We start from the raw sequence: 24,760 nt of genomic DNA on the forward strand, positions 1-24,760 counted from the left end.
GTCATGCATAAAAGTCATCTGAAAGCGACGGTAGGTTATCTAGCCATGATGACAAGATGCCTCCTCCTCCTTGTTGACGATGAACTCTGTAAGGGGTTGGAGTTCCGTTCGAGTTCCAAACTTTGGCTCATCTACCCGGATCGTCATGAGTAGCACGGGTCACATCTGTAAATAGGACAGGTTAGGAAATTAATTTTCATATAATTCTGTGCCCAAACCATTCATTTTCCCTATGTTGTTTGCTCAATGAAGGCCTTGAAATAGTTTTGATGTTCCTTGTCATCTCATTCAACATATTACATCGACCCTGTCTGGATCTTGGAGCGATTCCAGCTCTTGCAAAAATGGAAGCACTGGTGCTGTTTTCGGTTTACTTCCTTACGAATTTTGTGGCGAGACACAACCTAAATAGTCTGAAAATCACTCTTTCTCAAGTACATGATATCATAAAATCCTAGACGTCTCAAAAGCATGTGCACTTGATCTCATCTCGGCTATACGATGAAAAACATCCTCCGCTGAGGTGGCTCGAGTCCTCACCAACCTTTACAGCAAATTCTTTCCAGACTGCTGGAAAACTGCTTCTGCGGTACCAGTTTACAAAAATTCTGGCGGAAAAAATGACCCATTAAATTATCGCCTTATTAGAGCCCTCTCTCTGCTCGCCAAAATATTTGATAATTAATCAAGCACTAGTCTATCACCTTACAGTTGCTAAACTTCCGACCAACCAATAATATAGATTTAGGCTAGCCCGTTCTACAGGAGATATCCTAATTGTAATCTCTGAACGTATATACCATACACTGGACACAGGTTCTGAACTATCTTCTAAGCTTAAACCTCTGTCCCATCGACGAAATGTTGCATCCCTTTGCCTGTTCTACAATTATTTTAATGGTGAATGCTCCGACGAACTACAAGCCATTGTGCCCCGTCGACGTAAATAACCCCGACAAACCCGACAAGCAGCAAAGTCTATTCCCTACACAGTAAATATCCCTAGCTGTAAGAAAGCCTTCTGCACTAATAGTTTCTTTCCCAGAACTGCTAGTCTCTAGAATTCCCTAAAGGGGTTCTGCTTCCCCAACATTACTGACATACAGAAGATCAAGTGTAATGTGAAACGATATCTCGCTGCTCAACACCCTCTCTAGAATCCCTTAAACTTATATCCCTGATAGTAACCCCTACATCAAAGTTTGTTTGGGATGAAAATGTAATAAATGCTACACTAAATAATGAGATAACACTAAATAATGAGACCACGCTAAATAATGAGACAACGCAAAATAATGAGACCAGTCTAAATAATGAGGCCACACTAAATAATGAGACCACGCTAAATAATGAGACAACGCAAAATATTGAGGAAACGCTAAATAATGAGACAACACTAAATAATGAGACCATGCTAAATAATGAGACAACGCTAAATAATGAGACCACGCTTAATAATGAGGCCACACTAAATAATGAGACATGCTAAATAATGAGACCATGTTACATAATGGGGCCACACTAAATAATGAGGCCATGCTAAATAATGAGGCCACGATAAATAATGAGGCCACACTAAATAATGAGACCATGCTCAATAATGACACCACGCTAAATAATGAGACCATGCTAAATAATGAGACCACACTAAATAATGAGGCCATGCTAAATAATGAGGCCATGCTAAATAATGAGGCCACGCTAAATAATGAGACCATGCTAAATAATGAGACCACACTAAATAATGAGACCATGCAAAATAATTAGACCATGCTAAATAATGAGACCATGCTAAATAATGAGACCAGGCTAAACAATGAGGCCACACTACATAATGAGACCACACTAAATAATGAGACCATGCTAAATAATGAGACCACACTAAATAATGAGACCGTGCTAAATAATGAGACCACACTAAATAATGAGACCACACTAAATAATGAGACCATGCTAAATAATGAGACCACACTAAATAATGAGACCATGCTAAATAATGAGACCAGGCTAAACAATGAGGCCACACTACATAATGAGACCACACTAAATGATGAGACCACGCTAAATAAAGAGACCACGCTAACTAATGAGACCACACTAAATAATGAGACCACACTAAATAATGGGACCACGCATAATAACGAGACCACACTAAATAATGAGACCACGCTAAATAATTAAACCATGCTAAATAATGAGACCACACTTAATAATGAGACCACGCTAAATAATGAGACCACACTAAATAATGAAACCATGCTAAATAATGAGGCCATGCTAAATAATGAGGCAATGCTAAATAATGTGACCACGCTAAATAATGAGACCGCACTAAATAATGAGACCGTGCTGAATAATGAGACCAGGCTAAAAAATTAGACCACACTAAACAATGAGACAATGCTAAATAATGAGAACAGTCTAAATAATGAGACCATGCTAAATAATGAGGGCACACTAAATAATGAGCCCACGCTAAATAATAAGACCACACTAAATAATGAGGCCAAGCTAAATAATGAGCCCATGCTAAATAATGAGACCACACTAAATAATGAGGCCATGCTAAATAATGACTCCATGCTAAATAATGAGGCCACGCTAAATAATGAGACCATGCTAAATAATGAGACCACACTAAATAATGAGACCATGCAAAATAATGAGACCATGCTAAATAATGAGACCATGCTAAATAATGAGACCAGGCTAAACAATGAGGCCACACTACATAATGAGACCACACTAAATAATGAGACCATGCTACATAATGAGACCACACTAAATAATGAGACCGTGCTAAATAATGAGACCATGCTAAATAATGCGACCACACTAAATAATGAGACCATGCTAAATAATGAGACCACACTAAATAATGAGACCATGCTAAATAATGAGACCATGCTAAATAATGAGACCAGGCTAAACGATGAGGCCACACTACATAATGAGACCACACTAAATAATGAGACCATGCTAAATAATGAGGCCACACTAAATAATGAGACCATGCTAAATAATGAGACCATGCTAAATAATGAGACCATGCTTAACAATGAGACCACATTAAATAATGAGACCATGCTAAATAATGAGACCATGCTAAATAATGAGACCATGCTAAATAATGAGACCACGCTAAACAATGAGACCACACTAAATAATGAGACCACACTAAATAATGAGACCATGCTAAATAATGAGACCACATTAAATAATGAGACCATGCTAAATAATAAGACCACACTAAATAATGAGACCATGCTAAATCATGAGACTATGCTAAATAATGAGGCCATGCTAAATAATGAGAACACGCAAAACAATGAGACCAATGAGACCACACTAAATAATGAGACCATGCTAAATAATGAGACCATGCTAAATAATGAGACCACGCTAAACAATGAGACAACACAAAATAATGAGACCATGATAAATAATGCGACCATGCTAAATAATGAGACCATGCTAAATAATGAGACCGCACTAAATAATGAGACAACACTTAATAATAAGACCACACTAAATGATGAGACCACGCTAAATAAAGAGACCACGCTAACTAATGAGACCACACTAAATAATGAGACCACACTAAATAATGGGACCACGCATAATAACGAGACCACACAATTAATGAGACCACGCTAAATAATTAAACCATGCTAAATAATGAGACCACACTTAATAATGAGACCACGCTAAATAATGAGACCACACTAAATAATGAAACCATGCTAAATAATGAGGCCATGCTAAATAATGAGGCCATGCTAAATAATGTGACCACGCTAAATAATGAGACAGCACTAAATAATGAGACCGTGCTGAATAATGAGACCAGGCTAAAAGATTAGACCACACTAAACAATGAGACAATGCTAAATAATGAGAACAGTCTAAATAATGAGACCATGCTAAATAATGAGGGCACACTAAATAATGAGCCCACGCTAAATAATAAGACCACACTAAATAATCAGGCCAAGCTAAATAATGAGCCCATGCTAAATAATGAGACCACACTAAATAATGATGGCACGCTAAAGATTGAGACGACGCTAAACAATGAGTTCACACTTAATAATGAGACCCAGCTAAATAATGAGACCACACTAAATAATGAGACCACCCTAAATAATGAGACCACGCTAAATAATGAGACCACGTTTTATAATGAGACCACGGTAAATAATGAGACCATGCTAAATAATGAGACCATGCTAAATAATGAGACCATGCTGAATAATGAGACCACGCTAAATAATGTGACAACACTAAATAATGAGACCATGCTGAAAAATGTGATCATGCTAAATAATGAGACCATGCTAAATAAGTAGACAATGCTAAATAATAGGACCATGCTAAATAATTAGGCCATGCTAAATAATGAGACCATGCTAAATAATGAGACCATGCTAAACAATGAGACCACATTAAATAATGAGACCATGCTAAATAATGAGACCATGCTAAATAATGAGACCATGCTAAATAATGAGACCACGCTAAACAATGAGACCACACTAAATAATGAGACCATGCTAAATAATGAGACCATGCTAAATAATGAGACCACATTAAATAATGAGACCATGCCAAAATATAAGACCACACTAAATAATGAGACCATGCTAAATAATGAGAAGACGCAAAACAATGAGACCAATGAGACCACACTAAATAATGAGACCATGCTAAATAATGAGACCATGCTAAATAATGACACCATGCTAAATAATGAGACCACGCTAAACAATGAGACAACACAAAATAATGAGACCATGATAAATAATGCGACCATGCTAAATAATGAGACCATGCTAAATAATGAGACCACACTAAATAATGAGACAACACTTAATAATAAGACCACACTAAATGATGAGACCACGCTAAATAAAGAGACCACGCTAACTAATGAGACCACACTAAATAATGAGACCACACTACATAATGGGACCACGCATAATAACGAGACAACACTATTAATGAGACCACGCTAAATAATTAAACCATGCTAAATAATGAGACCACACTTAATAATGAGTCCACGCTAAATAATGAGACCACACTAAATAATGAAACCATGCTAAATAATGAGGCCATGCTAAATAATGAGGCCATGCTAAATAATGAGGCCATGCTAAATAATGTGACCACGCTAAATAATGAGACCGCACTAAATAATGAGACCGTGCTGAATAATGAGACCAGGCTAAAAGATTAGACCACACTAAACAATGAGACAATGCTAAATAATGAGAACAGTCTAAATAATGAGACCATGCTAAATAATGAGGGCACACTAAATAATGAGCCCACGCTAAATAATAAGACCACACTAAATAATCAGGCCAAGCTAAATAATGAGCCCATGCTAAATAATGAGACCACACTAAATAATGATGGCACGCTAAATAATGAGACCACGCTAAACAATGAGTTCACGCTTAATAATGAGACCCAGCTAAATAATGAGACCACACTAAATAATGAGACCACCCTAAATAATGAGACCACGCTAAATAATGAGACCACGTTTTATAATGAGACCACGGTAAATAATGAGACCATGCTAAATAATGAGACCATGCTAAATAATGAGACCATGCTGAATAATGAGACCACGCTAAATAATGTGACAACACTAAATAATGAGACCATGCTGAAAAATGTGATCATGCTAAATAATGAGACCATGCTAAATAAGTAGACAATGCTAAATAATAGGACCATGCTTAATAATTAGGCCATGCTAAATAATGAGACCATGCTAAATAATGAGACGACGCTAAATAATGAGATCACGCTTAATAAAGAGACCACGCGAAATTATGAGACCACACTAAATAGTGAGACCACACTAAATAATGAGACCATGCTAAATAATGAGGCCACACTAAATAATGAGACCACGCTAAATAATGATACCATGGTAAATAATGAGACCTTGCTGCATAATGAGACTATACTAAATAATGAGACCACGCTAAATAATGAGGCCACACTAAATAATGAGGCCAAATTAAATAATTGGGCGGCACTTAATAATGAGACCACGCTAAATAATGAGACCACACTAAATAATGAGACCACAGTAAATATTGAGACCATGCTAAATAATGAGACCATGCTAAATAATGAGACCACGCTAAATAATGAGACCACGCTAAATAATGAGGCCACACTAAATAATGAGACCACGCTAAATAATGAGCCCACACTAAATAATGAGGCCACGCTAAATAATGAGACCATGCTAAATAATGAGATCATGCTAAATAATGAGATAAAGCTAAATAATTAGACCACACTAAATAATGAGACCACGCTAAATAATGAGACCATGCTTTATAATGAGGCCACGCTAAATAATGCGACCATGCTAAATAATGAGACCATGCTAAATAATGAGATCACGCTAAATAATTAGACCACACTAAATAATGAGACCACGCTAAATAATGAGACCATGCTTAATTATAAGACCACACTTAATAATGAGACCACGCTAAATAATGAGACCACGCTAAATAATGAGACCATGCTTAATAATGAGACCGTGCTAAATAATGAGACCACGCTAAATAATTAGACCACACCAAATAATGAGATCACGCTAAATAATGAGACCACACTAAATAATGAGACCATGCTAAATAATGAGACCATGCTAAATAATGAGACCACGCTAAATAATGAGACCACGCTAAATAATGAGGCCACACTAAATAATGAGACCACGCTAAATAATGAGACCACGCTAAATAATGAGCCCACACTAAATAATGAGGCCACGCTAAATAATGAGACCACACTAAATAATGAGACCACACTAAATAATGAGACCACACTAAACAATGACAACCCGCTAAATAATGAGACCACACTAAATAATGAGACCACGCTAAATAATGAGATCACACTAAATAATGAGACCATGCTAAATAATGAGACCACACTAAATAATGAGACCACACTAAATAATGAGACCACGCTCAATAATGAGACCTCTCTCCTGATCTAAAATGGACACATACGGAAAATCCATTGCCAAGATCGCTGGAAAAATGGTTGGACGATCCAACTGGTCCATTAGATATATCACTGCCTATGCAATCCTCTGGCTGTATAAGAATCAAGTACCTGTTAGGATGGAGAACAGTTGCCACATCTGGGCAGTAGCTTCTCGGCCATTGACAGAGTTCGGAACCGGTTTCGAAACCTCATAGGTGATGCACTTTTCTTTTCGTTGCAACTTCTTTCCCACATGGAGAGACGTTGCTAGTCTGTCTCTGCTCTATCGTTATTTTCAAACCAAGTGCTCGTCTGAGATCAAATTCCCCATCTTGCCAAACTTTTACACTCGTCTAGTTAAAACCACTATCAACAATTTCCCCTACTCTTTATCTGTGCATACACCTAAAACATGGATTCTATGACCAAAACGTGCTGCCTATAGAACACTGTATTACTGGTTTGTTTTCTATCTACAATATGGTCGTATTCAAGTTCAATATAAAAAAGTTATTGTTAAAGCGTTCCTTTAAATAATCAAATTATATCAAATTTCCACTAAAAAGTACTACTACATTATTGTCACACTAATTACCATACAATATTAACTCTTGTTCTCGTGTGGCATTCGGCCTTGATATGTGGTAAATTCTTTTATAAAAAGAATATAATATAATGCAATTTAATTTTGTTCGAGGAATTTATTTTACCTGGGACGATTATTTTTGCTTAGTTTTGCTTCTTTTATAGAATCTCTCTCTCTCTCTCTCTCTCTCTCTCTCTCTCTCTCTATATATATATATATATATATATATATATATATATATATATAAGAAAGAAATTAAAACTGTAAATTGAACTTTACAATCAAAATTTATTGCTCGACTGAATATTCAAAACAAAAATTTACATTCACATTTAATGTAAATTGTATTTTGTCGTATTCGGTCGAGCAATAAATTTTGATTGTAAAGTTAAACTTACAGTTTTAATTTATATATATATATATATATATATATATATATATATATATATATATATATATATATATATATTACAGTTTTAATTTTATTTATCTATAATAAGCTCTACTCTGTATTGCGTATTAAACTTTTTAATCGCGTGCAAGCGACTCTATAAGTTACTCCGTCAGTCCGTCAGTCCGTCGGTTCGTCGGTCGGTTTGTCGGTCTGCAAGTAACACTTTTGTGCTTGGCCTTTTTGGTTAAGATCAAAGGTCTGTTGTTAATAGATGCTGTTCTTAGCTTTTTAAGCTTTTCTTGGCCTTTTGGCTAAGATCAAAATGTAGTATCTGTTCCGGCAGATGCTGCACTTGAGATGGTTTGTACCAGTCAATGGAGGGGAAACCCTCTATACTGGGACAATTATTATTTTTGGTAACCAGAGTGACCCCTTTTAGGGGAGCTGGTTTTTACCTCACATTAAAAACGGCCTTGTGCCTAATTTGCTCAGTGGGGGAGCAAATAAATACCATATGTTCCGGCAGATGCTGCACTTAAGATAATTTGTACCAGTCAATGGAGGGGAAACCCTCTATACTGGGACAATTATTATTTTTTGGTAACCAGAGTGCCCCCTTTTTGCCTACTTTTAGGGGAGCTGGTTTTAACCTCACATTAAAAACGGCCTTGTGCCTAATTTGCTCAGTGGGGGAGCAAATAAATACCATCTGTTCCGGCAGATGCTGCACTTAAGATAATTTGTACCAGTCAATGGAGGGGAAACTCTCTATACTGGGACAATTATTATTTTTGGTAACCAGAGTGCCCCCTTTTTGCCTACTTTTAGGGGAGCTGGTTTTTACCTCACATTAAAAACGGCCTTGTGCCTAATTTGCTCAGTGGGGGAGCAAATAAATACCATCTGTTCCGGCAGATGCTGCAAGCTATGACTAGCAAAGACCAGATGTGGGGGCAACCCCACATGACTGACCTTTAACCAGCTCCCATTTCCCACCTCTCGGGAGCTGATCCCCTTTTTCCCTTCCCCCTCCCTTCACTCCTCACATTAAAAATTGGCCTTGTGCCTTATTTGCTCGGTGGGGGGGCAGATAAATACCATCTGTTCCGGCAGATGCTGCAAGCTATGACTAGCTATGACTAGCAAAGACCAGATGTGGGGGCAACCCCACATACCTGACCATTAACCAGCTCCCATTTCCCACTTCTCGGGAGCTGGTCCCCTTTTTCCCTTCCCCCTCCCTTCACTCCTCACATTAAAAATTGGCCTTGTGCCTAATTTGCTCGGTGGGGGAGCAAATAAATACCATCTGTTCCGGCAGATGCTGCAAAGCTAAGACTAGCAAAGAACAGCTATGACTAGCAAAGACCATATGTGGGGCTAACCCCACATATCTAAACTTGGTCACTGAAGGGGCAACCCTTCATACCAACAGTTTCTAATCCAGCTCCCATTTCCCACCTCTCGGGAGCTGGTACCCCCTTCCCCCCTTCCCTCCATCTCCACATTAAAAAACGGCCTTGTGCCTAATTTGCTACGTGGGGAAGCAAATAAATCCAATCTGTTCCGGCAGATACTGCAAGCTATGACTAGCAGAGACCAGATGTGGGGGCAGCCCCACATGCCTGACCTTTAACCAGCTCCCATTTCCCACCACTCGGGAGCTGGTCCCCTTTTCCCTTCCCCCTCCCTTCACTCCTCACATTAAAAATTGGCCTTGTGCCTAATTTGCTCGGTGGGGGAGCAAATAAATACCATCTGTTCCGGCAGATGCTGCGAGCAAAGACAATATGTGGAGGTAACCCCGCATATCAAACCTTGGTTAATGTAGGGGAAACCCTTCATACCAATTGTCACTATCCAGCTCCCATTTCCCACCTCTGGGAAGCTGGTCCCCCTTTTCCCTCCCCCTCCATCTCCACATTAAAAAAACGGCCTTGTGCCTAATTTGCTCAGTGGGGAAGCAAATAAATACATACTGCAAGCAAAGCCCATATGTGAGGTTTCCCCCACATATAAGACCTTGTCAATGTAGGGGCAACCCTTCATACCAATTGTCACTATCCAGCTCCCCTACTCCCGAGGGTGTTGGTCCCCATTTCAACTCCCCTAGTTTCCATTTTCCCTTCATTCCTCACATTAAAAATCGGCCTTGTGCCCAATTTGCTCTGGGTGGGGGAGCAAATAAATACAGCTTTTCTTGTCCTTTTGGCTAAGATAAAAGTGTAGTATCTGTCTGAACAGATACTGCAAGCAAACACCATATGTGGGGGCGACCCCACATATAAGACCTTGGTCAATGTAGGGGCAATCCTTATACCAATTATCACTATCCAGCTCCCCTACTCCCCGGCAAGTTGGTCCCTATTTCCCCTTCACTCCTCACTTTAAAAATCGACCTTGTGCCTAATTTGCTCGGTGGAGGAGGAAATAAATACCAAACCCACATATAAGAACTTGTCAATGTAGGGGCAACCCTTCATACCAATCATCACTATCCAGCTCTCCTACTCCCCGGGGTGTTGGCCCTCATTTCCCCTTCACTCCTCACATAAAAAATCGGCCTCGTGTCTAATTTGCTCGGTGAGGGAGCAAATAAATACCGCTTTTCTTGGCCTTTTGGCCAAGATCAAAGTGTAGTATATGTTCTTACTACATGCTGTACTTATTGTGATATAAAGTGGGGGATCACTTTTCTGTATTAATTTAATGTAAAATGATCACCCACTTTACAACCAGTCAGTCTCAAAGTCATTCTCCAGATCATTCAAGTTGTTTTTGAAGGATTCTAGTTATTTTTTTAAGCATTCAAGTCATTCTTAAGGTCGTTCAGTTCATCCTTAAGTTCATTAAAGTCATTGTAAGTCATTCACTTTTTATTTATTTAAGTCATTTCAGCTCATTTTTCGATCCTTTTAATTTATCTTTAAGAATTTCATGTCAATCCTACATTCACGCATTCATTCATTACACGAGAGCACGCGACTAATGGCTATCGGCCTTGCCCGTTTAATAACTATTTGAAATACCTGCCATTATAATTGATTCTAATGATTCCGACGATCGTTTTTATAACCACGGTTATGGCAATCAGAAGCTTCAAACGTTATTATAAAAAATATCGAATTTTGGATTCAATTCAGTTTCTCAAAGCCATTCAATTCATTCTCCAGATAATTCAAGTTGTTTTTGAAGGATTCCAGTTATTTTTTAAGCATTCTTAAGGTCATTCAATTCATCTTAAAGTTCATTAAAGTCATTCTAAGTCATTTACTTTTTATTTATTTAAGTCATTTCAGCCCATTTTCGGTCATTTTAGTTAATCTTAAAGAATTGAAGTCGCATAGACGCATTGGTCAGGTTCAAAGAGTGCGCCGACCGTTTCAAGGACACAATTCATGTGTCAGCTGGAACAACAACAGATAGATTATGTTTTTGCTTTGAACTAAAAACTACATTTGTTGGCGTCACAAAATATATGTGTGACAGATCAAGACAAAGATAAATAATTTCTTTGGAATTAAAATTTCACACACACATTTGTCGGCTTCAAAGAATGGTTGTCGAATCAAATATTACATGATTCTGTATGACTCTGATAAAACCATTTGAACCCAAAATAACATTCCTAATGTTTTCATTCTCAAACCGAATCGCAGTTTTGAAATATACATCAAGAGATTTTTGCCACCCGACAATTTTCAATAACATATTTTCTCGAGATGTTAACAGAATGATAAATAGTTCATTTCCTTTGATAATGACAAGTGTCACATCTAAGGGCAGAATTCACGAAGCATTTTTTTTCTTTGGACGCAGTTTTCTTACTTACGCGGTTATTCTACCAACGCACTGAAGAAGGGCTTACTGGGTGACGCGACGTACCGGCGCGGTTTCATAATCGATTTTATGGCAAACATTGAAAGTTTCTATTGATCATGTAATACACCAAAGAGAGGCAGTGTCAGACCATTAGGGTCGATGTGACGCTTTTATTTAACGTTAATATTTTATCCCGGGCAATATCGGGTAATTGAAAGATAGATGTTAAGATCTTATTCCGGGCAACACCGGTTAACTAAAAGATATATGTTAATATTTTTTGTCCCGGCCGACATCGAAAAAAAGAAAGATCTTGCTGAATTTCAATTCTGCCAATGTATTTTTTTTCCTTTCTTTCTTCAAAGCATAATTCGATTGTTGATATTTTTTCTCTGATTTGAAGTCGCATAGACGCATTTACGAGACTCAAAAAGAATTAGCACGAAATAAGGCCCATAGGATATATTTTGGAGTGTTTACATGTACATGCAAACACAAATAAATTTATTTTAAGCATATATTCATTAAAACAAAATACTTAATATTTTTTAGTTAGCAATTTTTTTAATTCCCAGCGCAACGCCGGGAAACATGTTTACTAGTTTGCTTAATAATTCTCACTTGGGGAAACGATCAGCATATATCAATGAACTCATTTTTGTTAGGCAGTGTAGCTGGTCACGCGAGTTTCTCTTTTGTATCTTTTTGCTATGAGTGGTGGGAATTCAGGTTTTACTGAATCAAATTTGCACAGAAAATAAACACAATATGCTAAAACTTCTACCATGACAAGCATCAATTTATTCCGAAGAACCACATGAATTCAATTTAAAACTTATATATATATATATATATATATATATATATATATATATATATATATATATATATGTATATATATATGTGTGTGTGTATATATATGTATATATATATATATATATATATATATATGTATGTATATAATCGTTGTATCGATTGGTTTCCTAGATGTAAACCCAATGAAACTCACGTGATTATTAAAGAGTGCTCAATTCAGGACAGAGCTCGTATGTATTATTATTGGTCACATATGTGCAGACAAGTGTCAGTGGAATCCAAAATCAAGGATAACTCTTTATCAGACCGAAAAAGAATCGATATTTAAACAGGAGTCAAAATAACATTAGTTTTATAAGATCTTTGGGTGTGGTTTACGTTCTGGAAGAAAGTGGGGTGTGTATTTTTTATGTGAGCGGTAGAGATTTGGGGGACGTATGGTGAAGGAAGGAGAGAAGGATAAGGGAGGACGGGGAACGTTATATTTGGTGTGGTTAAGCTGCCGTATTGGGGAGGTGTAGGTATTCTTTTAACTTATATATATATATATATATATATATATATATATATATATATATATATATATATATATATATATATATATATATATAATAGAAAGTTTACTGCTTACTGTAAGCACAGTTGAATAGAATACAAAACGAAAAAAAAATTACGGTCTGAAATCAAGAAAGTGCAGGATCACATTCAATAAGTAAGCATATTTATTTATTAAAATTAAATTTGATGTTTCGATTTATAACAAATTCTTCATAAGGAAAATACAAGTTTTTTTATTCTTCTTTTTTTTGCGTGCATGGCGATGGTAAGTCCTGAGACGTCTTTCTTCAGATGTTGGTGAAAGATAATGTTTAAATGTCCGAAATAGCAGAGGGCACCGGTTTAACGCATAAAGTTCACTGTTTATATGGAATGCAAAATCAAAAAAAAAAAAATAACGGTTTAAAGCCGAACTAGTAGAATGTCATTCAATAAATAAACATATTTATTAAAATTAAATTCAACATTTCGATTCATCAGAGAATCTTCATCAGAAAATACATATTTTTTTCGTTTTTTTACGTGCCATGGCGATGGTAAGGCTTGGCAGGTTTGCTTGCATATACTGGTGAAGTATAATGTTTAAATGTCCAATACAACAGTTCGAGCGCGTATGTGAAAAGTAATAGGCGCCAAAGATTTAAACCCTTATGTTTTTTTTTTGTATTCCATATCCACTGTGCTTATTATAAACAGTGGGCTTTTTTTTAAAATAAACATACGCGCTCCATCAGGACCTTCCGCTCTATCGGACATTTAAACATTATACTTAACCAAAATCTGCAGGAAGACACGCCAAATATTACCATTGCTATGCCATGTAAAAAAAGTAAAAGAAACTGTATTTACCTGATGAAGATTCTTTTATGAATCAAAATTGTTGAGATTCTTCTTCCAAACCGTTTGCTTTTTGAATATATATATATATATATATATATATATATATATATATATATATATATATATATATATATATAAAATTATTTTCTTACTTTAATAATTAAATACCTACAGACACTAGTGTTTCATCCTTTCGGGAATCTTCAGTGCAGGGTGCCACGATTAACACCAGTCGACAGATTCGAACTCGGCAACACACGCTATCTCTGGCTCGATTAGCAAAGACCGTATCCATTCGGCTACCGTTAACCGCGTGAAAGGACGTTGAATTAAAACATTTCAATTTTAAATATTCTTTATTTCGACCGACAGTGATCTAATTGTTATAAAATGATCTATGCATAAGAGCTGAATTTACCGACATAATTCAACTGAAAGTGCTCAACTGAAAGGGGCTGTCATAATTATTTTTTTTATTATAATAATTAAATACCTACATACACTAGTGTTTCATCCTTTCGAGAATCTCCAGTGCAGAGTGTAACGATTAACACCAGTCAACAGATTCGAACTCAGCAGCACGAGCAATCTCTGGCTCGATTAGCAAAGATCGGATTCATTCGGCTACCATTAACTGCGTGAAACAACATTGGATTTAAACATTTTAATTTAAAATGTTCTTTACGTCAGTCAGGCAGTGATCTAATCGCTATACGATGATCTATGCATATATATATATATATATATATATATATATATATATATATATATATATATATATATATATATATATATATTAGCAAAAGTACCCGTCGTTGACTGGGTTAAAGAACAGCCTACAGAAAATGGACTCTGATTTATGAAAGTATGATAGGTTATCAAAAGGAAGGCTTGTAAAGAGATAGCTTCGAATTTCGGGGTATCAAAACAAAAGCAAAATATAATGAAAGTAAAAATAAAATAGATAAACCCCATAATTTATTATACCATACCTGTTCACACTGAAACACTTATCACAATATTCTGTGGATCTATATCAAAAACCCTTGTTAAACTTTGTGACATATTTTCATTTTATGGAGGTCAGGCGCGAACGGATACCCCATAATTTTATTATACCATATTTCTTCAAACTGAGACATAATTATCAAAGATAGATATGAAAAGTCTTTAAGAAAGTTTGTGTCTATTTCCATTCTATGGAGGCCAGACGCGAACACAGATATATATATATATATATATATATATATATATTATTTTTAAAACAGTAACCTATTGCACACGCGTGTTTCGAAGTAATTATCTCTTGTCAGCGTAACTCAACTGTTACTAGGGATCGAACGTCAGACTATGTTTACCACAATCCGGTGCCTTAACCGTTAGGCCACGAACCCTAGATGACTTTACTGTTTATTTTTATCGCTTATAAATTTATATTTGTTATTGTTTTTTTTTTTTCAAACGATAAATACGGTTAATATTGGCTCTGCCTCGAAGATAATTTTTTTTCTTTTTTATTTACTTAAAAAAAGTCGCCCTTTAATTTGTTTGGACGTATATAACATTTTTATTTATTTATTATTTTTAAAACAGTAATCTACATACACGCGTGTTTCGATGTACTTATCTCTCGTCAGCGTAGCTCAAATGTTTCTAGGGATCGAACGCTGACGAGAGGTAATTACCTCGAAACACGCGTGTACATATATTATTGTTTTAATATATATATATATATATATATATATATATATATATATATATTGTTACGCGGGCTCATTTCTATAAAATAATAATTAAAAAAAAAATCAATAAAACAGTTTAAAATGTGTTATAAAGTATTCTGGGCAGTTCTAATAATGAAATCGTAAAAGTTTTTATTCACGCAATAGTTTAAAAGCCAGAGTATAATCATAGACATTTGAAAAGGATCTAGAAGTTTTAGAATGATCCAGAAAGTCCCAGAAATGGGATTGTGGTGCCATATAAATAGATATGAAATGGGGAGAAGATCAGTTATTCGCTCGGAACCGATAAGGTAACCCCGTTCCCTTATTCGTTGATAAGTCTAGCCGAATGAACCCCTCCACAAAAAAAAGGAAAATACATTTTTTTTTTACACAGTGATCACCACTTATCAAGGCCCGGAAGCCACTCAGGGATAAGGGTTATTGCAAGTACATTACGTTAGTGTGGAGATTTGATGGAGTGTTTACTTAAGGGGGCGGTTCATTAGGAATTTGTTAACATTAGACTTGAAGACATCCAAGTTGTAGTCCGGAGGGAAGCAGGCAGACGGAACAGAGTTACACAGGCGTGCAGTTCTAAGAAAGAAGCTTTGTTCATGGAATCCGCGTTTTGATTTAGGCACAGATATAGAGTGGGGGAAATTTTTCACAGTGGATTCAGCTAGACGGGTGTTTTTCGTGAAAGATTGGCGAGGGGGGACCAGGGATTGGAGTTCAGACGAGCACCTGCCATGAAAATAACGATAAAACAAGGATAGGCTCGCAACGTCTCTTCTGTGAGAGAGGGGTTGCAGGGTAGAGAAAAGGGCATCTCCCTACTAAGCCACGAAGTCTATTTTGTACTCTGTCAAGGCATGATAGGCTGTTTTTGGCAGCTCCTGCCCAGATATGGCAACAGTATTCCATCCTTGGACGTACTTGGCTTTTATATAGATAGAGAATTGCATCAGTAGTGAGATATCTTCTGGAGCGGTAGAAGGATCCCACCATCTTTCCAGCGACCTTGGCAACAGACTTGATGTACGTGTTCCATTTCAGATCAGGAGTAAAGGTCAAACCCAGAAGCTTGTCAAAACACGGGGCCTCACCCAGACGAGAGCCATCCATCACAATTGATGCCAGCTGAAAGTCTGCAGAAAATGCCTTCTGGACCAGCGGTAAATAGAATTTGGAAATTTTCTCATTGACCAAACATTTAATAGAAAAACAAGAAAAGAATCTTATTCTCATTGAATTTCGTAATAGAGTGAATAGTCACTTGAAGTCTTGCATGTTGTCTGTTCTTAATTTTGATTACACTTCCTTCTCCCTCGTAACCTTCACTTTCGCGTCCTGTTTTTTGACTTGAGTTTAACCACGCCGTCATTAGTTTTTAGCATTGATAGCCATTCTAAACAACTGTAGCTTTTGTTAACAAACCATTTTGTTTGTTTGGATATTGTTGTAAAGATTTGTGTACAAGCTTTTCGTTTATTTTGTTAGTGTTTTAAATAAAGGAAATTATCATTTTCCTAAAATCATATTTCATATCGTTCATATCTTTAATTGTTACCCCTTGAACGTAACAATATATATATATATCTAACATATATATATAACAATATATATATATATATATATATATATATATATATATATATATATATATATATATATATATATATATAGCATTTGGCTTAATGTTCACAAGGAACATGAGTTGGAATAGATACATCGAGAGCATTGCCAAGGATGCTGCGAAGAAGTTAGCTCTCTCTACTGTGCTAGAAAGTTACTCACGCCTGAAAGTATCCTGTACCTATAAAAGGCCACCATTCACCTGTATAGAGTGTTGTTGTCACATTTGGGATGGTGCCTCTGCTACTAGTCTCTCACTTCTGGACAGGGTTCAAAAGAGAGTCCCCAAACGAACTGTCATCTAAGCTTGGACCTCTGTGCCATCGTCGAAATGTTGCATCTCTCTGCCTTTCTACAAGTATTTAATGTTAGTGGATGCTCCGACGAACTACAAGCCCTTGTACCTCCTCGACATAAATACCCCTGACAAACGCGACAAGTAGCAAAGTCCGATGCCGATATAAATATCAGAAAGCCTTCTACTTAGAACTGTTCGACTTTGGAATCCCTTTTCGGGTTACTGCTTCCACAACTGTGCTTACATGCAGAAGTTCAAGTGTAATGTGAACAGATTTCTTGCTGCTCAACTCCCTGCATGATATCCCTGCAACTTATGTTCCTGATAGTAGCCCCCTACATCAAAGTAGGAAAGTGCTTTGTTTGGGGTGAAATGTAATAAAAAAGCATCCATAATTTTTTTTTTTACACAGTGATCACCACTTATCAAGGCCCGGAAGCCACTCAGGGATAAGGGTTATTGCAAGTACATCACGTTAGTGAGGAGATTTTATGAAGTGTTTCTACCTGCTGATGCAATTCCCTACCTATATAAGAGTCAGGTACGTCCAAGGATGGAGTATTGTTGCCACATCTGGGCAGGAGCTGCTAGAAAAACTTATCGTGCCTTGAAAGAGTTCAAAATAGACTTCGTAGCCTAGTAGAGGATGCTCTTTTCTCTTCTCAGCAACCTCTTTCTCACAAAAGTGATGTCTCGAGCCCGTCTCTGCTTTATCGTTATTTTCATGGCAAGTGCTCGTCTGAGCTCCAATCTATGGTCCCCTCTCGCCAAACATTCACGAGAAACACTCGTCGAACTGAAAATACTATCAATAATTCCCCCCCCTCTTTATCTGCGCCTAGACCCAAACGTAGATTCCATGAACAGAGATTATTTCTTAGTACTGCACACCACATAAATTAGTGAATTCTGTTCATATATTTTCGTTATTGTCCATCGAATGCAAACAACAACAAGGGCAATTGACACCTGCGTAAATTCGTGTTTTCACATGTGCTGGGAATAGAAAGCACCGCTGAATCTGATTTACTTCAAATCTACACAACATACTGTTCAATCGTGTTATTTCCTGGGAAGGATGTTTATTTATATATTTTCAGAGAGAGACTTCGTTTCCATTCAAACTAACAAATTTATCGTTTATTTTTTTTTAATAAAAATAAACTACGTAAAAATAAGAATGTTAAGAAGCTTCCATTCAATATAGTTGTTCGAAATAACTGTCAGTATTTCGAAATTTAAGTCTGACATACCACTGTAAGATATTGTTTACAACATAAGCGCAACATTTCGACAGTTTGAGCTTTCTTTAGAAATGCCTGAACACATCCAAAAAGAAAATGCATCCATTCAATCTTCGCCTTTTGCGATGAGAATGCAATCGGCCGTAGTTATAAATCATTTGGTCACTGGCATTATTGTAACTAAAAAAATTGTTCTTTCAAAACTGAGGACAACTCCAGTTTAAAACACGTAACGACATTTTGTTTTGAGAGTTGTACTTGGTTTGTCAACTAAAAAACATACTTGCACTTCCAACCTAACACAGTCCATCAGCTTAAAGCACAAAGGCTAATTTATCTCTAAGACCTACATATACAAAATTGACCTCGCTGCTCGTTTTGCTGGAATATGTACCATTTTATGATTTGACCTGGCCAAGGAAGGACTGTTACAGATTTCTATTTTTTTTTTTTACTTCTTCTCCATTTGAAGCTTTTATCCTTAATTTAAGTCCTCGCACGCTTCTCTACGCTTCAACGTCTATCTTCCATGGATGGATTTTACCCCCACTCTTCAACACAAGACTCATCTACAAGACTATGTCATTTTTTCTTCATCTCTGTTTATTTTTAAAGACACTCCAAATAACACCTTTTTTAATCTTCATTGAATTTACCTAATACGAACCGTATACTCGATTTCTGCAACAATAATTATCGGACATTGCTGAGTATTTTATTTTTTATTTTCCTGAAAACTTTTACTTTCCTTCAAAAACATTTTCTTACTACCGTTTTTAAATTTTTTTTATCCTATATTCCTTTTGCTAACGATTTTTGCTCTGAGGAAAAGAGCCTACCTTTAAAGCTCCATGGAATAAGGAATTTTTTCGCTTTTTCTCGTATTCCTCGTTTTGGATAAAATATTGTGAATTTTATTCTACGATATCGTGACGTCTATTATATATATATATATATATATATATATATATATATATATATATATATATATATATATATACACGCCTGTGGAACTCTGTTTCGTCTGCCTGCTTCCCTCCGGACTACAACTTGGATGCCTTGAAGTCCAATGTTAACAAATTCCTAATGAACCGCCCCCTTAATTAAACACTTCATCAAATCTCCACACTAACGTAATGTACTTGCAATAACCCTTATCCCTGAGTGGCTTCCGGGCCTTGATAAATGGTGATCACTGTGTAAATATATATATATATATATATATATATATATATATATATAGGGTGACCCCCCCCCCCAAAAAAAATGGGCACCAGCTCTAATTAGGCCCCGTTTCTTAGTGTTTTTTTTTTCCGAATGAAATTAAACTTTGGTCATAACTAGTTTAACATATTCAATACATCACATCATAACACTAGGGTCTTTGGCATTTTTTTCTCCGTTCTACAGCATCTGTTCTAGATGGCCTCCAGTTAGCTTTTTTTATCACCTTGTATATATATATATATATATATATATATATATATATATATACACATACACACACACACATATATATATATATATATAGATAGATAGAAAGATAGATAGATAGATAGAGAGAGAGAGAGAGAGAGAGAGAGAGAGAGAGAGAGAGAGAGAGAGAGAGAGAGAGAGAGAGAGTATCGCTACATTATGTAGCCATACTTTGTGGGAACTGTTTAGATTATGCATTCATACTTTGTGGGAATCCTGTAAATTACGGTTTTACTAAATACATACGACTAAACAATGTGGACGATCAAGGTACGACGAATTGCCCCTACTGTGATTAAAGCAACTTCGACACAGGCTGGGTCTGTTAGCGTAAAATATCGTAAAACAATTTTGCAATAACCAATAAAACAAATTTACTCAGAAGTTTTGAAACGTTATTTTTAGCAAACATCTTTTTAAGTCCACCTCTAAGAAAATATTTACTAAAGGAATCTCACGATTTTTATTAAATATTCCCTCTTATACATGTGATCTACCGAGTCAGGTTAGCGCAAAAATGCTGTTATTATAATCTATATATATATATGTATATAAAAGTGAATGTGTCTGTGTGTGTCTGTGTATCTGTGTATCTGTGTGTCTGTGTACATTTCCCTACGCAATAACTCTGTCAATTTTTAGTCTACAGACTCGAAATTTGATATACAGGTTACTGAGATTTGAAAAATCGATGTGATCGGTTTTTGGCCAGAAATTTCGCGATTAAGGGGTCAAAGTTCAACGATTTTACCTTTGAGAACTCTACCAAACTCCGACAATTTTGGGCCTACGCACTTGAAATTTTAGGTATAGGTTCCTTGGAGAGGCATCTAACTTAATAACTTGATTTGAGCCTAAAACAATAAATTTTAAGGGTTTATACTAGGCGTAAAAGTTACAAAAAGATTGACCTCTGCGGTCTCTTCTAAATTACTCAGATAATTTCTGGTCTAAATATTTGAAATTTTACATAAAGGGTATTCAGAGATAGGGCACGCTTTTTCATCAGTTTGGGTAGAAAATTTTTAGTTACCAATATATAAATGTATGTATGTATGTCTGTTTGCATGTCTGCCTTAAGCTTTCAATAGAGGCGACCGATTTTACCTAGCCTTAATTTTAAAAAATGTCGCTTCCGGTTTGGCGGTGGTCGTAACAGCATAAACGTTAGGTTTTACCCCGTTCTTTTCCTCCTTTGCGGTACGGGTTCCAGCCTGCCTTCCTACTACCACTTTTTTTTTTTTTTGCTCAACATACACATCCAAACACCCGGGCAACGCCGGGTGCAAATGCTAGTGAACAATAAAACGACATTAGTCACAGTGGCGATTATTTTTTGGGCAAATTATTAAAGACTGAGACCTTTTTGCAACCCTTTTGTGCCGCTTTTGATTTTTTTAATCTTTATAAAAATAAAATAATAATAAACAAGTTTATTTCTTTATTATTGAAAAAAATCCCAAAACAAAACGAATTTAGTCACATTCACAACTTTCAGCCGAGTCTTTTTTTTGGTGTGGGGGGGGGGAAATGAAATTTTACGAGTGACTTTTTTCTTTAATTTTGAATTTCGTATCACAACAACAAGGTAACACTAGAAAATCTTCGTGAAATTAGAAGAAATCTTTATCATTATTATCGACTATTACTTGTTTTTTGTTTGTTTGTTTTGTTTTTAAATTAAACTTGAAACTATCGAAGTTGCTTTGACTAATAAAACCCTTAACAAGTGAGACTTACTTTTTTCTCAATAAAATGTGCCAAATAATCATCTCAGTCTTTTTTTGATTTAATTAGACGTACATTAAATCATGCTTAATTTTTAGGTTTTTTTTTTACAAAGGAAGCACTTCTTATCAAAGCCCAGAGGCCACTCGAGGATAAGGGTTAAAGAATGTACAGTGGTCAAAAAGACAAATCATTGTAATCATTAGAAATGTAAATTTGGTAAAATTCGATTACTTAAGAGGAACGGCTCATCAAATACTTGTTTACATTAGACTTGAAGACAGCCATATTGTAGTCAGCTTGAAAGCAGGTAAACGGAAGAGAGTTCCACAGGTGTGCAGTTCTAAGAAAGAAGCTTTGTTCATGGAATCTACGCTTAGGTTTAGGCACAGATAAAGAGTGGGGGGAAATTATTGATAGTGTTTTCAGATAGACGAGTGTTTCTGGTGACAGTTTGGTGAGGGGGGAACCATAGATTGGAGCTCAGACGGCACGATTGATCTATAAAATGAACTTATTTATTTGTTACAAAGATTTTCAACAGAAAAAAAGTTGTATACAAAATAAAAAAAAAAAATCAATCTTTAAGGAGTGTATTATGTAAATAAAAAGTTATGTATCTATTCGTTTAAAAAATTGACTACTAAACTCCTCTGTCAATTTTTTTGCTTACAGACATAAAGAGAGAGAGAGAGAAAGAGAAAGAGAGAATAAGGGTGAGAGATATTGGTGTAATTTTGATCAGGCCGCACAACTAAGCTGCTTATCCATGATAATAAAAACTTATTATACAGAGTGCTCCGTATCTGTAGACTGTTTAATTTCTTTCTAAAACTCAATGGCTCCCAATCACAGCGCGGTACGTCATATCTAAGAAGACACTTTTTATTTCAAAGATATCAGTGCAGATTTTTTTTTTTTACTTTGATGGATTTCTCTGCCATTGCAAGTATGCCGTCTGCATCCGTTGTAATTATGTCTCTCACTTTACATGCAGCCTTGCACGTATTTATAAGGCGAGTTTGTTAACATCGAGAAGAATAAATATTAATGCTTACTTTATGCTTCGTTCAGAAAAATGAAACGTTCGACCAGGATGCTAAAGTTTTCATTTTTCTTTTCTCTTGGCGAACTGAATTTGGGTTGCTAGCTCTGGAATTGACGTGGATCCTGCAGAATCGATGAAATTTTAGATCGTAATTTCGGAAACAGAGAGCTATAATAAAACACCCAATTCTGACCATCTTCTCAGAGCTTTCCCACTTCCTTATTTTGAAACACTATTCGTGTCAAAAATTGTGTAAAATCAAAGCGCCGGTTAAGGAAAGAGAAGTAACTGACTTGTTTGATGAAACTTAGTAAAATTATATTTCTCATTTTATAGAAAAAGGATGAGGAGGAGATCTAGAACAGAAAAAATACAATCAGAGGTTTATGTTATGAGTAGGGCTATGACAACGGTATATTCTTTTCATTGTCCTGACTCTCTAGTACGATCCGACATAGTTAGACATAGTTAATATAACCGAGAACCACATCACTCTATATAAAAGCATATACGATATCAGCGGATACACACTCGAGAGTCATAATAACGAAAAAAATATGCTGTTGTTCTAGCCTTAGTCATGAGTCACGATGCTTCCATGGAAATACTAAGCTCTATTAAAAGCTAACATCTCTTTAGGCAAAGTGAATAAAATTAAATAAATACATGACTTAGTAAATTCAGGATTAGAACGGCTTAATCTGTCCCTCTGGTAGTGTTATATAACGCTGTACACGTGTCCACAAACATTGTAGCCTCGAGTCGAAAAGTGAACAAAAGAACAGGAAAGGGCTCGCTTTTTGGTTTATTTCTTCGTTGTTACAACCTTGGCGTGACTCACGTGACGTAGAACGTTCTCTAAGCCTCTCTCGAGATATCGAACGTTATCTTGTCTCTGTTGAGATCTTTGTCTTTCTAACCCCCCACCCCCACCGGTAATGTCAATTCTCGTACATTTATATACGCGAATCCGCGTTATGTTACAGTTAGTAACGGCCTTGGCAAAGATACGACAGGTGAAAACATGCGTATAATGTGCTTCGGCCTATTACTGTTATTTAAAATATATAATAGCTCTCAACATACATTATTGACTATCTCTTTACTAGTAATAGGCTGAAACAATTGTACGCATATATCAGTAACAAAGCTATAACATTGTTTTGAAATGAGCATAAAAATGTGTGTCTATTTCTGATGAAACTAAATATCATAAACAAGTATTTATAGCTCTGGTATTGCACAATTGAGGTATTTTAGAGAACTTTCTGTTATTTTTTATCTATATTTGAATACTAAGCCGGAAAACATTTAAGTTAACTGGTAAAATTATACATATATATATATATATATATACATATATATATATATATATATATATATATATATATATATATATCGATAAAAGTGAACGTGTCTGTGTTGTGCGCAAAAGTACCCGTCGTTGACTGGGTTAAAGAACAGCCTACAGAAAATGGACTCTGATTTATGAAAGTATGATAGGTTATCAAAAGGAAGGCTTGTAAAGAGATAGCTTCGAATTTCGGGGTATCAAAACA

The 24,760-nt window shown here is 36.0% G+C and overlaps 1 protein-coding gene and 2 pseudogenes across 1 annotated transcript in view; all 3 read left to right on the forward strand.

The window, feature by feature from the left end:
• Positions 1 to 24,760, forward strand: part of LOC145285922 (ADAMTS-like protein 2) — a 525,770-nt gene that overhangs the window by 23,892 nt on the left and 477,118 nt on the right. The gene's annotated exons all lie outside the window — the stretch shown is intronic.
• LOC145286735 (U2 spliceosomal RNA) lies at positions 8,301 to 8,513 on the forward strand (annotated as a pseudogene).
• LOC145286701 (U2 spliceosomal RNA) lies at positions 10,611 to 10,738 on the forward strand (annotated as a pseudogene).

This window comes from Euprymna scolopes, chromosome 10 (assembly GCF_053919585.1).
Source record: "Euprymna scolopes isolate OS-2025 chromosome 10, ASM5391958v1, whole genome shotgun sequence".
Classification (NCBI taxonomy): Eukaryota; Metazoa; Mollusca; class Cephalopoda; order Sepiida; family Sepiolidae; genus Euprymna; species Euprymna scolopes.